This window comes from Girardinichthys multiradiatus, chromosome Y (genome assembly GCF_021462225.1).
Source record: "Girardinichthys multiradiatus isolate DD_20200921_A chromosome Y, DD_fGirMul_XY1, whole genome shotgun sequence".
In the NCBI taxonomy this organism is placed as follows: domain Eukaryota; kingdom Metazoa; phylum Chordata; class Actinopteri; order Cyprinodontiformes; family Goodeidae; genus Girardinichthys; species Girardinichthys multiradiatus.
In genome coordinates, this window is record NC_061818.1 from 25,537,352 (window position 1) to 25,555,569 (window position 18,218).

Genomic DNA, 18,218 nt, shown 5'->3' on the forward strand with positions numbered 1-18,218 from the left:
GTTTTCATGAGCTGTATGCCAAAATCATCCGTATTAAGAAAATAAAAGACCTGAAATATTTCAGTTAGTGTGCAATGAATCTAAATTATATGAATGTTACATTTTCATCATGACATTATGGAAAATAATGAACTTTATCACAATATGCTAATATTTTGAGAAGGACCTGTAGAAGATATGCAGCATCTTGCTGCAAACACCAAAGGACCTAAGCTTCCTCAAGAAGTACAGTCTGCTCTGTCCCTTCTTGTAGATGGCTTCACAGTTGCATCTCCACTCCAGTCTGTTGTCCAGGTGAACACCGAGGTATTTATACTCCTCCACCACCTCCACTTCTTCTCCCATGATAGAAATAGTTTTTGACCTATTCCTGTTTCTCTTAAAATCTACAATCATCTCCTTTGTTTTAGTCACGTTCAAAATGAGATGATTGTTTCCACACCATGCCACAAAGCGGTCGACCACCTTCCTGTACTCAGCTTCTTGTCCATCTTTGATCCACCCCACGACTGCAGAATCATGAGTATTTCTGCAGATGACAGGAGTCTGTCTTGTACTGGAAGTCTGAGGTGTACAGAGTGAAAAGGAATGGTGAGAGTACCGTCCCCTGTGGTGCTCCTGTGCTGCTGACTACCTGGTTAGACTCACAACCCTTCAGTCTCACAAACTGTGGTCTGTTTGTCAGGTAGTCTTTGATCCAGGAGATTGTTGAGGCCTCCACCTGAGTCTTCTGGAGTTTCTGACAAAGCAAATCAGGTTGGATTGTATTAAATGCACTGGAGAAATCAAAGAACATGATCCTCACAGTGCTGCTGGCTTTGTCCAGATGACAGTGGGTTTGTTGAAGCAGGTGTATGATGGCATCTTCAACTCCAACTCCACAGCAATAAGCAAACTGAAGGGGGTCCTGATGGTTTACTGTTTGCTTACTCAGGTGGGCCAACAGGAGTCTCTCTAGGACCTTCATGATGTGAGATGTCAGGGCAACAGGTCTATAGTCATTGAGGACTGATGGGTGAGTTTTCTTTGGTACCGGAACAAGACAGGAGGTCTTCCACAACACCGGAACCTTCTTCTGGGCCAGGCTATGGTTGAAGGTTGAAGAGATGCTGCAGAATCCCACAGAGCTGCTCTGCACAGACCTTCAGGACTCTAGGACTGACATGATCTGGACCTGCAGCCTGATACTGAGATCTATCCAGTGCATTCTGTGTTCATGGCCTACCGTGTATCTTGTCCAACCTGTCAGTAAGTTCCTGCTTGTTAAAATCACTTCTCTACTGACCATGCGGCTCCCATCGTGCCGTGTGCAATTTGGTCCTGCTTCACATCCACACAACAAGACAAGTGGTCAATTGTTCTGTCAGAATTTTGCCAAAAGGTTGTTGATGGCTACAAAAATGTTCAATAGGCTCTTTTAACCAAATGTTAGTGAGGCTGTGTGTATTCATTTGAGTTTGCATGTATAATTTTGATCCTGTGTGGATACAGGGGAAATTCACAGGAAACTCAAACTTCTGCACACAACTGGAAATATATTTAAATAGTATGGTGTGTTATCATCCTCCCATGGAAAAAAAAAACAAAAACTATTTTAACCTTTCGTAAAAAGAATATGACGGTGGCCTCATTGTCATATTCCTGTCATTGACTCACTGTGATGAGTGAATGCAAACCTCTACCTTTGCTTGTTTACTTTTTTACTTCAAACATATTTACATTCACATTCATTCACCATGATATATATTTACATGACCGTTTGTTTGAAAACGAGGTAAGCAGAAGTATAAACTTATTTAACACAACCCCCTTTCTTTTATATGTAACTTACTTTACACATTATTCTTCACCTTAATTGTATGTTTAATTGATAGATGAGATTATTCCAAGTAATGTTAACTTGGCTGAAAGCCCTAAGCAGACACACGTTATGAGGAAAAGTGTGACTGAGGTACATGAACAAAAAAGGTTGTCTCTTTAATCCTGGTATTTTAAACTTGATGACATTAAAGCAAATTTATTAAGGGAGAATTTCAATCCTCTCCCTGACAAAAAACCCCAAAGGAGGTCATTTTATTACATATCTAAAGCTGAAGCAGAACTCCGACATGCAGCAAGATAATGAGTAAGAGCAGGTCTAAATGCCCAAGAATGGATATAATTAAAGTCTAACAGAGAGGAGGAAATCGGAGGCACAATGAAATAACATGACTGGACCTGAGAAGAGCTTTTAATTCTTTGAAATTCTGCAGTGCGTTTGAACTAGAATACCCAAAGAATTCCTAGATCAAAGTCTACCACCTTAATGGTAGATGGCAATCTTCAGATGTAAGAAGATTTTCTATTGAGAGGACATTTACTTTTTTAGCCTGTGGCATTTTAGATATAGATGCACCTTTTGCTTTGTAATGTCTAAATTTTATTTATGGCTTGTATTTTATAGGCAAGGCAAGGAAAGTTTATTTATATAGCACATTTCAGCAACAAGACAAATCAAAGTGCTGTGCATGATAAAAAAAAATACATTGCAATGACATGATAAAGGAACGTAAAAAAGTAAAGAAAAGTTGCACTACAGACTAAAATTAATGAATGAACTCGATGCTTTTAGGCCCATATTTTCTTAACATAAAATCAAACGTTTCTCCCTGGGGAGGAGGCAACTCCTTAGAACTGTTCTGACCCATTATGTGCCTCAATAATGTGGAAATATTGCATTTAAAACTGGTTTTCACATCTGGACCAAGAGTCCAGATGTGAAAAGCCTGTAATGACAAGCTTCTAAATAATGCCTTCTATTCTGCAGCTGCCTTCTTAATTCCCACCAAACATTTCCAACCAGGATTTAAATCTAGTGACTGGGAAGGTCACTATAGGATGTTCCAGGTTGTTTGTTCTTAGCCAAGCTTTTGTTGACTTGGAAGTGTGTTTGTTTGTGGGGGTTTTTTTCACAAAAAATGTCTAATGATCACCCAAGCTTTAGTTTAGTCAACAAAAAGCGTCATGCGTCATTGCTCCATTTAAAAGGCTCTGGTATTTCTTGGGAAAAAACCCCCACAAAGCCAGGTGCACGATCAAAACTGCCCTTTCCTGCAGCAGAAAAAAGCCCTGCATCATCAGTGTCCAACCTCCATGATTTATTGTGGAGTTGGTAACTTTCTGGTCATAAACTTGGTATTTTTTGCTCCAGACATACCGCTCGTCTTTATGTCTAAACAGTTTGGTTTCATTAGTTCACAAACACCTCTCCCAAAGTTCTGTCATCTAGATTCCTTCTGGTATATGATGGCCAACTTTTGAAATTCCTTGCGGTCAAGAGGTGATGGTGCCTTTGGTTGTCAAATTGGGGGTCTCTTAGCTGTTCTAAGTTGCTTAGGGCCCCCGATGAAATTTTGAGCTTTCCTCCAAGACCAGCCAGGTTTGCAGCTGTTCTGTAAGTTTTAAACTTTCTCATGTACCCCTGGCGGTCCTTTTATAACAAAAAGCACTGTTATGGACAAATCTTGCATCTTGCTCTGTAATTGATGAATCCCAAAAATCTTTCCGATTTCCGATTCCCACTGTATATTAATAGTTATGTCAGTTGTTGTTTACATTTTTATTCTAACATGAAAATCACGTGACATCATGAAATATTCTTGTTAAGCACAATGTTGACACATCATTATATATAAATAATTGGCTGAAGTGAAGTTATAATTGGCTTCACTTTTATTTAAAGATTTCTTCAGAAAATTATTTAGCATTGTATTTATCTATTCAAATCAAGAGTAACTAGTTTGTCCCGTTTCTGTCTGTGTTTTTTTTTATAACTTGTTTTATGTGAACCATCCATATTTTTATGCTGAGATAACCTGGAATTTCTTCAGTAATACAACTAACCATTTCCTCTTTCTTAGTAAAAAGCTGTTCTGGTGCTTCACAGCAATGCGCTTAAATGTCTTGTTCCCACAGGCACAGGTCCAACAGATGGTGGGGTTGCTAACCATTAACTTTTTAACTAATACGGCTTCTGTAGTAATGTTTGTTTGTAAATTAATGAGAAAAAGGAAATGTGGGTCAGAGAGGGATGGGCCTGAAATGTGTGAAACTCCTGTGGCGTTTTCAAACTTTTTCAGTGGTAATCTCAATTTTTTTTAACTGGAAATTTGAAGGGTGGGTGGACTGATTGTGTCCCAATCGGAGTTTTTTCACAGGAGCCCATGCATGGTCTTGCTTTGCATACTGAGAAAGTGTAGGAGTGGACTGGATTGGAGAAGAAAAAAATATAACAAAAGTAAAGAGGACAAGTTAGCTAAATGAACAGAAAAAGGTAATCCAAAAGAACTGCATAAATCTGCATTTTCAAAGCACCTGGCTTTAGCATGAAGCTGCAGGGTGTTTTCATTGGAAGGTTGCAAACAGAATGAGAGTTAAGAGAGAAAGGGAGTGTAATAGAAAGGTCTGTTACATGAGGGTCGGAAAGTTGGCAGAGTTCCACCAATGACCTAATGCTGGCTCTTTTCATCTTGACCTGACTTTAGCTTCATCTCTGTAGTGTATGAATAAAGGTCAGATTTATAGTTTTGTTGAAAAAATGCAGAGAAGACCTTAGGTTCTAATGCTCGACACCACAGGTAAACTGGACTAAAATGGAAAGAAAGGCAGCAGTTCAACAGCACCGTTTGTTCTAGCAGAAGTGCCAGTGAATATCGTCTGCACATAGTCATTAAGCCAAACAGGTGGTGTTAAATCTGATTTGAGATTGAGCAAAGACAGCAGTGAATAGTTAATATCAGACTAGATGGAAATACTGCATCAGTATTTGTTTGCTTTCTGTAGATGACTCAGAGCATCATTGAAGGGAGAAAACTGTCCAGCCTGTCCACAACAAAGGCAATATTGGGCTTTTATTGTTCTGTCGGAGATCAAAATTAAATCCACATTTTTAAACATGTGAACATTTCTTTTTTAGAAATACCTGTAGATGTCCTACAGAAAAAAACACTTTTGCCCTTTTGAGTGGTGGCCTTTAATAAGGGCAATATGGCTCCCTGCTCAGAGCACTGTTGTGTCAGGGGGTGTGAAAGGCACCTGTGAACTCAAACTCAAAGTTTTATAGTGCTTGTTTTTAAAATAATTTAATGGAGAGTGGGCGTACATGTGTACAGTGTATGTGCAGTAAGAAAATGTCGGGACAGTGCAACTGGCTAGTGAGGCTGAAGTTGGTATTTAATTGATCCAAGCTCCATTCACAGTAAAATAAATAGATTTTTCTCTGTTTTATAAGGGATCTGAACTACGTTTGATCAGGTCTTGTTTAAAATCTAAAATAAGACTAGTCTAAGCTAAAACGGGTCTATTTTGCACTGAACAAAGGTTTTTTAAAACACAGTTTTACCTCATTTATTTATTCTGTTTTTCTTTGAACACGAAGTAAGCATTCTCAATGTTTTTCTATGTCAAGACAACCTTGAAGAAAACAAACATGACAGGGCAAACGTTTCCAAGCAAAATCAAATTTACACAATATTTGGCTTTGACAACATGGTTTATGCATGATATGAAACTGGGATTAGTTTTTTTTTTTTTTTTACTTTTGCTCTAAAATCTTTTTAACTTTAAAATTAAGCCATTCTTTCTTAATGTTAACATTTAGTTTGCACCAGTCAGGTTACATCAATATATGAATACTGACACATTTAGGAGAATGTTGAGTATTAATGAAACCAAAGTTTCATCATCCAGAAAATACATACCAAAATCCATTTTAAGAAAAGTTTTGTGAATTATGCCTCACTGAGTGTAAGAAAAAGGTCGTCATCCCGTGCATTCATGCAAGCGACACATAACTGGCGTTTTCCTATCCTCCCTGCTGAAAGACTGAGATGAACCTAGTTTCTTTTGGGGTTTATTTTGGTGCAATGTGTGGAAGCTTAGAAGTTTTCAAGAAATACTCAAAGTTCAGATCAAATATGATGGATTGTTCTTGACTTGCTTCCAAATGCACGGGCAAAATGCAAAAGTAAAAATATTTGCCACTATTTACGTACACATTTCTGGTTGAATGGCAAGATTTGCATACATTTCTTAGGGGGAAATGTTCTCACTATAGGGCACATGACCCTACTGTAACAGATCATAAAAGCAGGAAACTGCTCCAAAACACATGCCCTAACGGGCCTTACTGGGAGGGATTGGCTGCTTTGAGTTTCCTGACCTGACACACATCACCTCATGCCAGCAAGAGTCACAAAATACCCTTCTTGCATGGATGTAATTGTTTGTTTGTTCAAATTTTCTTCGAATCTTAAACATGATCCTAAGGTGACATTTGTATATGTTTCTATCGCATGAGTTAACATATAAATGCAAAAATATTCAGCATATGTTTTACATGTTTACTGTAACTGCTGACATGAAGTTTACCTTTTGCCAACTGTTGCAACATAACGCAAAATTCTATAACAATTTGCAAACGGGGCAAAAAAAATCTTAGGTTATAAATGGTAAATTGCTGACACCTAGTGGTCACTGAGATTGAACAATTTCTAAATTCCATGGTAGGTGGGAAAGAGGTGCTGTTTGGAGACTATCTGTCCTGGTTAATGCTCACCTGCAGATTTGATTCTTTCATAATGAACCTGTGATACAGAATTAGCCAGGACCTATATAAAACAAAGGAGTCACACAAGTAACATTCAAGAAAATGATCATTTTAATATATCTATTTCAATTCAATTTCAATTCAGTTTATTTATATAGCGCCAATTCACAACACATGTTGTCTCAAGGCACTTCACAAAAGTCAAAAGTCTATGTGAGACTACCACATTCTATTGCCTTATCTGTGGGCAAAACTCAATCTACTCCATGCACTTTAAAAGTATATGAACTTTTTAAGGTCCTTTTTTTTTTTTATCATTTTCTTATTATTTTATTTAGAATGCATAGTGGATGAGATAGGACACATAGTAATCGTGATATTCCCAAGACATTCAGAAAAATGAATCCAAACATGATAAGAGGCTGACCAAAAACCAAGAAGAAAGTCTGTATACAGACAGCGTAAAGCTGCCATAAAGAACTGGTAAAATGAATGTGTTCCAACCATCACATCAATAGAAATGTCTTGTCCAAGTTGTCATGTCTGGTAATCTCTGTAATAATTTAGCTTGTCTCAGCTCATTGTTGTGAGTTTATTGTTCCAATTCACATTCTCCCCCAGTTCTCACTTTTCTACAAACATCTCCTTTCTTTTTTTTGTTGTTGTTGTTTAATGAAAATAAAATAAACACAAAAAACCCTGCTGCACATATCACTGCATAATCAAACATCAAATAAACTAATGAGAAATAACAATCGAGAGTGCCGGAGAATGTATTCCCCAAAAACATCTGATTCATTGCTCTGGATCAAGTGTGGAGAAACCAAACAAGTAACCGCAGAACCAAATGTGTTGGAGAGCTGGAGAGACTGCAAAATCAATGATTATATAACTTGTTCTGAACGTATATCTACTCAGTAAACTGCCTGCCACGAGCATTTACACTCACTGGCCAACTTTATTACGTATACATTTTCAATTGCTTGTTAACACAAACAGCCAATTACATGGCAACTCAATGCATTTAGGCATCTAGACATGATGAAGACAACTTGCTGAAATTAAGACAAGGCATCGGAGGGGGGAAGAGAGATTTATGGCCCACCTGAGTAAGCAAACAGTAAACCATCAGGACCCCCTTCAGTTTGCTTATCGCTGTGGAGTTGGAGTTGAAGATGCCATCATACACCTGCTTCAACAAACCCACTGTCATCTAGACAAAGCCAGCAGCACTGTGAGGATCATGTTCTTTGATTTCTCCAGTGCATTTAATACAATCCAACCTGATTTGTTTTGTCAGAAACTCCAGAAGACTCAGGTGGAGGCCTCAACAATCTCCTGGATCAAAGACTACCTGACAAACAGACCACAGTTTGTGAGACTGAAGGGTTGTGAGTCTAACCAGGTAGTCAGCAGCACAGGAGCACCACAGGGGACTGTACTCTCACCATTCCTTTTCACTCTGTACACCTCAGACGTCCAGTATAGACTCCTGTCATCACAAATACTCAGATGATTCTGCAGTCGTGGGGTGGATCAGAGATGGACAAGAAGCTGAGTACAGGGAGCTGGTGGACCGCTTAGTGGCATGGTGTGGAAACAATAATCTCATCTTGAATGTAAATAAAACAAAGGAGATGATTGCAGATTTAAAGAAAAGGTCAGAGACTATTTCCATCATGGGAGAAGAGGTGGAGGTGGTGGAGGAGTATAAATACCTCGCTGTTCACCTGGACAATAGACTGGAGTGAAGATGCAACTGTGAAGCCGTCTACAAGAAGGGACAGAACAGACTGTACTTCTTGAGGATTGTACTTGAAGAAGCTTCGGTCCTTCAGTGTTTCCAGCAAGAATCTGCATATTTTCTATAAGTCTGTTGTGTAGAGTGTGAATCTTCTGCCATCATCTGCTGGGGAAGCAGCATCAGAGCCAGGGACTAAAAAAAGCTCAACAAGCTGATAAAAAAGGCTGGCTCTGTTCTGGGGACTCCTCTGGAACCTCTGGAGATCATTGTGGAAAGACGGACTCTTCATAAAATTAAGAACATTATGGATAACCTTGAGCATTCTCTTCATGAGACTGTTGTACAACAAGTGACAGTGTCATCACTCAGAGGCTTCTTCAGATCTGCTGTAAGATAAACTGCTGGAGGAGGACCTTCCTGCCCACAGCCATTAGCATCTACAATGGCTCTTTGAAGAAACCTGTAAAATTTGAGCTACAACAAGAAATAATTTCCCTTTGGGATTAATACAGTATTTTTGATTTTGAACGTGATTTGGAACGTGACATGGAAAATAGGCAGGTCTGAGAATTTTCCAAACTGCTGATCTACCTGGATTTTTAAACACGACCATTTCAGGTTTAGAAATAGGGCCCACAGAGAGAAATCCTCCAGCAAGCAGCAGTTGCATGGACAAAAAGTAATCTTTGTCAGGGGAGAATGGGCAGACAGGTATGAGACTATACAAAAGTGTTTTTTTTGTGTGTTTTTTTTGAGTAACCATGGCCTTTCTAACCAATATGTGCAGAGTATAATCTCTGTTTGCACATGTTAAAGATTGAAGCAGATGGGTTACAGCAACAGAGAACCACACTTTGTGTCACTCCTGTCAGCCAAGAACAGAAAACAGGTGCTACACTTTAAACAAGGTAACTGAAATGGCATGATAACAGATTGAAAAGATGTTTCTTGGTCTGATGAGCCTCAAAGCTGAGACAATCAGATGTTAGGCCCAAAATTTGGCTTGCCTAACATTAAAGCATCCTTGGTACCTTGTTTTAATGATTCAGGCTGTTTTTGGTGGTGCAGTGGTATGGGGTATATTATTTTAGAACAATTTCTGTTTTCATTACTGCCTAGATAGAAAAATACTTCTTTAAACAAGGATGTCATTACCGTGGACAAAAAAAATGACTTGAACAAATCCCTCTAAAAGGACCTTTAAAGCATAACAGAAATAAACTAAAACAAATTTTTTTATTACTGCAACCGAACATTTACCTTAGTACAAAAGGGAAAAAAAAAAGAAAAAAATACTTTTAAATATAAAGAAAAAAAGTATTTGCAACATTTGTTAAAGACTACATCTAACTGATAAAGATGCCCCCCCCCCCCCAAAAAAAAAAAAAGGGGCCGAGGGCTGAAATTAGAAAGGAAGGGAAGTTATCGAGGTTTATAAAGATTCGAATAATGGGCATGAAGAAGGGATGATTTGAGCCTAGAGAGAAGGAATAGGCCAGTGTGCCTGACAAGGCGTCGACAATAATCATGAAACTAGTCTAAGTAAAGCAACACTAAAGGAACAAGGGCGAGAGGAAACCAACAAACACTAGGAGGCGGTAGAGGAAAACAAACTATCACCAAAATAATTGAAGGAAAAAACAAACACAAAACCAACACAAAGTCCAAAATGTCCACACCCTGACACATTGTTTATGTACATTGATTAATATACTGTATATTAATATGCAGTCTTATTCAAAAAATTATAATATGCATTTCAATGAGGCTTGTTTGTCAGATTAAAAGCACCTTCTGAAAATGACACCCTTTTACCAGGTATTAAACATACTTTTCAGTAAGCCCACATTTCAACCTGGAAAGACTCACAAAGAGAAGACAGGGATGCAATTAGAAAAGTTTATTAGTGAATATTTCTTTCTTTGGCGCTCGGACCCCAGTGGAAGACGTGAATGCTGAGAATGACATGTGCTTGAATGAACATCTTAAGGTTAGATTTAAAGATGCCCCCCCCCACCCAATAAAAAAAAAGGGGGCCGAGGGCTGAAATGAGAAAGGAAGGGAAGTTATCGAGGTTTATAAAGATTCGAATAACGGGCACGAAGAAGGGATGATTTGAACCTAGAGAGAAGGAGTTAGTGTGCCTGACAAGGCGTCGATGGGGGTGTGCCTGACAAGGCGTCGATGGGGGTGTGCCTGACAAGGCGTCGATGTGGGTGTGCCTGACAAGGCGTCGATGTGGGTGTGCCTGACAAGGCGTCGATGGGGGTGTGCCTGACAAGGCGTCGATGTGGGTGTGCCTGACAAGGTGTCGATGGGGCAGTGCCTGACAAGGCGTCGATGGGGCAGTGCCTGACAAGGCGTCGATGGGGGTGTGCCTGACAAGGCGTCGATGGGGCTGTGCCTGACAAGGCGTCGATGGGCCAGTGCCTGACAAGGCGTCGATGAGGGTGTGCCTGACAAGGCGTCGATGGGGCTGTGCCTGACAAGGCGTCGATGGGGCTGTGCCTGACAAGGCGTCGATGGGGCTGTGCCTGACAAGGCGTCGATGGGACTGTGCCTGACAAGGCGTCGATGGGGCTGTGCCTGACAAGGCGTCGATGGGGCTGTGCCTGACAAGGCGTCGATGGGACTGTGCCTGACAAGGCGTCGATGGGGCTGTGCCTGACAAGGCGTCGATGGGGCTGTGCCTGACAAGGCGTCGATGGGGCAGTGCCTGACAAGGCGTCGATGGGGCTGAAGGTCTAAGAAAAGAAAATAATTAATTAGCAATGGTGCCTGAGGAGAAAAATGAGGTGGAGACTGAGAAGAATAGGACCTTTAAAGCATAACAGAAATAAACTAAAGAAAATCTTTTTATTACTGCAACCGAACATTTACCTTAGTACAAAAGGGGAAAAAAAAGAAAAAAATACTTTTAAATATAAAGAAAAAAAGTATTTGCAACATTTGTTAAAGACTACATCTAACTGATATCTGAATTGATTTTTTCAGCTTGTTGCTTATATCTAACATTTACACTTGAAAGAAATGTGCATATGATGACCTGACCTGCAGTGCTGTTTACAGCATCATTCACCTTACTTGGCACTCCTGATAAAAGAGTACAAAACCCGAAACTCATCTCTTTGTTACAGAAACTTGGTGATCCAGGGATACCAATGTTTACTGCTATTCTCCAGCAGTGAGCTTTTGATAAAAATGTTTTATCACCTTCCTTACAACTTTCCTCACTGAGTGTGATGGGTCCACCATCAGTCAATTCCAGTTATTTTTAAGTATTGCTCTCCCTGTAGATGTGGGCAGTTTTTATGCCGTGCTGAACTCTTGCATTGGGAAGGAGTTTTATGGTTACATAAAGCTCCAGTCTCAAAAGGGAAAGCAGCACACCATAAATTTGTACATTTTGTCAACTACAATTTTCGTGTTGTTAAAATAAAAACATTCCTTTCAAAAATGTCCTCCGTCACGACTTCTGGACAGGGACGTAATTGAATAAATGAATTGTCTGAGCTCTGAGCACCATAATAATTACCTTTGAGAAAAACAGTAAACAACAATTATTTTTAAATGTGGTTTAAATGGTTACGTAGCTGTGTTCAACAGCCACATTCATTTTATTGTCAGTGATATATTCTTCAAGTTACCAGGAGTGATTCCACCCAGGCTGTCCGGTTGTAGAATTAAATGATCTTGCTTTGATATCTTTATGTGTTTCCAGGAAGAAAATTGCAAAACGATTCAGGTGATGTTAAATCTAATTAGATGTTATGCATGTCATGGTTTATTAGGTTAGCATGTGCCCAGAAGGGATAACTCCAACTACAGCTGCTGCTGCCACACTGCATGATATTTCCAGCAATGACAAAAAAAGGTTGTTTTTTTTCTCATATAATTTACCTCGTGCCCTCTCTCCATAATTTGTCGGCTTTGTTTATCCCTATTAACCTCAAGTGGACTGTGTTCACCAGCTGTTGAATAGTCCTGTGAAACAAGGGCTGCACTGATGAGATAAAACTATGTTTTACTTCCTTAGAAACAATATGTCTTTGTAAGCCTGAAGGATGAAAAAAAATCAGTGAGATGAGATTTATTACAGCAAATAAAGGATGGGAGAGCTGTAAAGAAAATAAACGTCTGCATCCATGTCCTCTTTTTTAAATTCTTATTCTGGGCCAGAATGTTGACTACTCACTTCCTTTGTGATATAAAGACATTGTATATCTTATACAGCATTCAAGATAAGAAAGTTGGACAAATTATGTGAGAGAGGTGGGTATTCCATTTTTTTAAATAATATATAATAGTAAATGTCTTAATATATGGAATGATAATCTTCCATATATTCACACTCCATTGACATACATAGTGTCACAATGGGGTTTTGGGGTGGACCGAAGCGCAGACAAGAGCGGGGCTGCAGCATTTTCATCATGATCTTCAGTTTTATTCACAAGTCATGAGCAAACAACACAAAGCAGAACTCACCGCAGGTGCAAGGCATGAGTATAATCGAAAACGTACTGCAGGAACGTAGCAAACACTGAGCATAATCAGGTAATGTGATCGGAGAAACCAGAAAAGCACAATGGAACAAAACCAACTAATATACAGGGGGAGACAAAGGCAGGTAATCAAGGGAACTGAGAACAGGTGTGACAAGGAGGCAGAAGGACCAGGTGAAAACAAATACAAAGACTGAACATGGGCAAGGTAACCAATAAACAGAAACACAGACCTAAGCCAAACTAAAGACCTAGATGAAATAATCAAAGAAGCATAAGAAATCTAGAATAACCAAGAACTAAAGGAAAGAGAAAAACTGGAGGAATCCAGATACAAAAGTGAACAAGCCTAAAACCACACTGACTAAATAAACTAGAACCAAGCAGGGAACGTGAGAACAAACAAAGATGTAAACAAAAACTAAAGTTGACCTAACATAAATAAACACAGAGAATCCAAGGAAGATACAGAACTAATAAAATCACAATAATCATGAAACTAGTCTAAGTAAAGCAACACTAAAGGAACAAGGGCGAGAGGAAACCAACAAACACTAGGAGGCGGTAGAGGAAAACAAACTATCACCAAAATAATTGAAGGAAAAAACAAACACAAAACCAACACAAAGTCCAAAATGTCCACACCCTGACACATTGTTTATGTACATTGATTAATATACTGTATATTAATATGCAGTCTTATTCAAAAAATTATAATATGCATTTCAATGAGGCTTGTTTGTCAGATTAAAAGCACCTTCTGAAAATGACACCCTTTTACCAGGTATTAAACATACTTTTCAGTAAGCCCACATTTCAACCTGGAAAGACTCACAAAGAGAAGACAGGGATGCAATTAGAAAAGTTTATTAGTGAATATTTCTTTCTTTGGCGCTCGGACCCCAGTGGAAGACGTGAATGCTGAGAATGACATGTGCTTGAATGAACATCTTAAGGTTAGATTTAAAGATGCCCCCCCCCCACCCAATAAAAAAAAAAGGGGCCGAGGGCTGAAATGAGAAAGGAAGGGAAGTTATCGAGGTTTATAAAGATTCGAATAACGGGCACGAAGAAGGGAGGATTTGAACCTAGAGAGAAGGAATAGGTTAGTGTGCCTGACAAGGCGTCGATGGGGGTGTGCCTGACAAGGCGTCGATGTGGGTGTGCCTGACAAGGCGTCGATGGGGGTGTGCCTGACAAGGCGTCGATGTGGGTGTGCCTGACAAGGTGTCGATGGGGCAGTGCCTGACAAGGCGTCGATGGGGGTGTGCCTGACAAGGCGTCGATGGGGGTGTGCCTGACAAGGCGTCGATGGGCCAGTGCCTGACAAGGCGTCGATGAGGCAGTCCCTGACAGGGCGTCGATGGGGGTGTGCCTGACAAGGCGTCGATGGGGGTGTGCCTGACAAGGCGTCGATGGGGCAGTGCTTGACAAGGCGTCGATGGGGCAGTGCCTGACAAGGCGTCGATGGGGGTGTGCCTGACAGGGCTTCGATGGGGCAGTGCCTGACAAGGCGTCGATGGGGCAGTGTCTGACAAGGCGTCGATGGGGGTGTACCTGACAAGGCGTCGGTGGGGCAGTGCCTGACAAGGCGTCGATGTGGGTGTGCCTGACAAGGCGTCGATGGGGCAGTGCCTGACAAGGCGTCGATGGGGCAGTGCCTGACAAGGCGTCGATGAGGCAGTCCCTGACAGGGCGTCGATGGGGGTGTGCCTGACAAGGCGTCGATGGGGGTGTGCCTGACAAGGCGTCGATGGGGCAGTGCCTGACAAGGCGTCGATGGGGCAGTGCCTGACAAGGTGTCGATGGGGCAGTGCCTGACAGGGCGTCGATGGGGGTTTGCCTGACAAGGCGTCGATGGGGCAGTGCCTGACAGGGCGTCGATGGGGGTGTGCCTGACAAGGAGTCGATGGGGCAGTGCCTGACAAGGCGTCGATGTGGGTGTGCCTGACAAGGCGTCGATGGGGCAGTGCCTGACAAGGCGTCGATGGGGCAGTGCCTGACAAGGCGTCGATGGGGGTGTGCCTGACAAGGTGTAGATGGGGCTGAAGGTCTAAGAAAAGAAAATAATTAATTAACAATGGTGCCTGTAGAGGACAAAAATGAGGTGGAGACTGAGAAGAATAGGTGTGAAGATAGAACAGATCTGCAGCTGAAGGATGTCAGGGGATGAGGATCTAGGAGGATTAAAAAGGTTAAATCAGCAAATTAGAAGTAAGAGACACATCTGAAAGGCCAACCACCACCAGTTAATGCAGGAAGCTTATACCTAAGAGCTGGGAGATCGTTGAACAGCTAGCACAAAGTGGAAGTCTGGCAACCGTGGCTGAAGAAGGCCAACAGCCAAGTTGATGGAGGGAAGTTGTATAAACACTTGAGTTGCTGCTGATAGGCAGCTCCAATTCTAAGTAAGTGACTTAAGACCTGACTAGGAGGCGGGTTGTACTAGTCTAAAGATGCCTCAAAACTTAAAGAACCAGGAGGCAGACATGGGGGCTCCTTCTAGAGTGAGAAAGAAGGTTATGCTGAGCGAGCTAGGTTTACAATGTTTTAAGAGTGAATTTGAGCAGGCCTGAGATGGGCAGAACAGGCCAATTGAGGTGAACAAAAGAGATGAAACATGGGCCTTTCCCTTTGGAATGTTAGGGTTGAGTTTGAAATGATCAGGATAAAACTTGAGGTCTGAAAAGGCTAATTTTCTAGATGGAACTAACAAATTGATAGGGTAACTAAATTCACCTAACATGAGAGGCCCGTAGAAGGCTTGAACATTATAGGGTTAAGATTAAATATGTCTTCCCCCAAAAATGACGAGCAAAACCGAGGTGAAGGATATACGAATGAAGGGGAAGAAGGGGGGCGAGAAGAGTGGATGAAGTGAGCCTGACAGGCGCAGAAGAGGAAGAATGAGAAACTGGCTAAAGGACGAGGTAAAAGGAAACATAAGCAGATGAGTGTAAGAGCTAAGCAGAGCCTATCGAGTGGAGGAGAAAGGACGAAGCTGACTGAGCTTGGAGAGGGAATGGTACAACCTGATTGGTGTGGAGAATGTCGAATCAGCTGAGCCTGACGAGGAGAACAGAGAGTGAGACCTGTCGAACCTGGCGAGGCGTGGAGGGGATATAAGACAAACCTGACTAAGTAAAAAGGGTACATACCTGAGCAAGCCTGACACGGAGTAGAGGGAAAAATAATGAAAGCCTGACTTAGGCAAGAGGATGAGAACTTGCAGAATAAGTTGAGCAGAAGATGAGACTTGGACGAGCCTGACAAGGCGTGGAGGCCTGACTGCAACTGACAAGGTAGCGAGTGAGGAATCGACTTGTATGAAGGAGCGCAAAAAAGGAAAAGAAATAGCTGCAAAATTTTAATTAAAGGTTCTGAGTTGTACTGGTTTCTCTTACCTTTATAAGAATTTAATGAAAAGTTATTGTTTTTTCCTTACCTCTGACTCTCTGAGGGGCTCACTGAGGGTCAGATGCACAACATTGTTAGCAGCTGCTAAATCTGCAAACCTAATCTTGCAAGTGCCACCATTCTAAAAGACACGAAGATAGATCTGCTCTACTGAGAAAAAAAGACTTCCTACACTGTTGCAGATTCCCAACATAAATGAGTTGTTAAAGTTAAAACCTGCCAATGATATGATTATGAATGAGGAATTCAGCCAGAGGAAATAACTAATCGATCTCCAATCGGTTTGTCTTATGTGGATTGAGTGGAGAAAATAATATTTGAAAAAACTGATGGTTATATCTTCATACTACTAAAGCCTTGCATTATTTGTGACTCTTCAATCACACTAAGAGCTTTGTGCAGATCGAACCTTATGGAACGTCCAAACTGGTTTGGTGAGTGGGCCAACGATGAGTGGACCCTCTCTTGTCCAGTTCTTTAGATTTGGACTGAGAAAACTGACTGTCCAAGCGGTCCTACAACTAAAAATATCTCCAACTTTGTTGGAGTAGAACTATAAAATATAAACATAAAACTCTTCTTTAAATTACTGAGAAAGCAGCAAACTTCGATGAGTATCAAAGATTAATCAGCTTTGTTGACAATGTAATTGGTGATTTCTTATTCTGGAGACTGGATTAAAGCGCCTCCCCTGCAGAATCTAGGAACGGAGCCTAGGTGGAACATTAGAATGTGTGGGAGCATAGAATCTGCCTGAGCGAAAAAGAGAAGTGAGAAACAATGAATGCCTGAAATATAGCTGAAGGTTGAAAAAAGAATGGGGAAAAAAAATGGAGTGATACATCTCACCTAGAGACAAGCTAGGCTGGGCGTTAGCGAGGTGAACGTCGGTGGGAGGGGCCGAGGAGCGGGCTGGGCGCCGGTAGAGGGGAGAAGAGGAAGCTGACATAGCCAAGTTGGAGGCAAGCTCCGGAGATGTTGAGTGAGATGGAGAGAATCCATGGACAATATGCATGAAGCAGAGAAGATTGAGGTGCGGGAGGATTGGTTTGAGAGACAAAGATCACAGGAGAAGGTGCATGGAGAAGACATGCAGGAATGTGCAGCGGGAGCCAGGGTTGAGGAGGTCAACCTTGGCGACGCTTGGCAGGAGGATTTTAGGGCGCTTCCGGAGGAGATAGGAGGTGGAAGGAGAGAATCATGCTGCGGCAGGAGCGCAGAGAGCTGAACAAGGTGGGATAAATCCAGATCGGAGTCAGGAGACAAGCAGCACAGTCTGGACTGGGAGAATGGACACCAAAGCGGGAGGCCAGGTGAATGGTTCTTTGAGCAAGTAAGGAGGAAGGAGGGGGAAGATCCGTTGCGAGCAACGCGAGGAGCGGCCAGATCGTCAGACTGAAGTCGAACATGACGTGACTGAACGTCAAAGTCCAGCTGCAGAATGGAAGGTTCCATGGATGGAGATCTTTAAAAGCGGAGCCTTGAAGGATGATTGGCCGGGGAGAAATGCAGACTTGACGCTGATTGGTGGAGCAGAGCCGCATTACATATTGTAACCCCAGATTGTATGTGTATAGGCTTCGCCCTTTAAGGCTATCGCTAGTGGGTTAAAGGCGAAGCAGGATGTAGTCTATGCCTCACTGGGTCCATCCAGACCACAACTGAAACCAAAATCAGCCTTCTGAATGCATCATGATGCACTCCAAGCATCTTGCGCATCACAAAGAACAGAGAAGAATATCTCTGGCCAGGGAAAGGCTGAGATAACAGACCTGCTGCTGTAAATAGGAAAACGAAGGTTACGAACTGTAACAGTGAGCAGAGCAGGTCAAAAAATCTCCAGAAAGGAACGTGGAGACAGATCAGCAACTGGATCATGCGTAATGATGCAGCATAACAACCTCGTGTGCCACAGACAACACAGCAGAGGAGAATAACCTCTGTTCACACGGAGGCTTAATAAAAT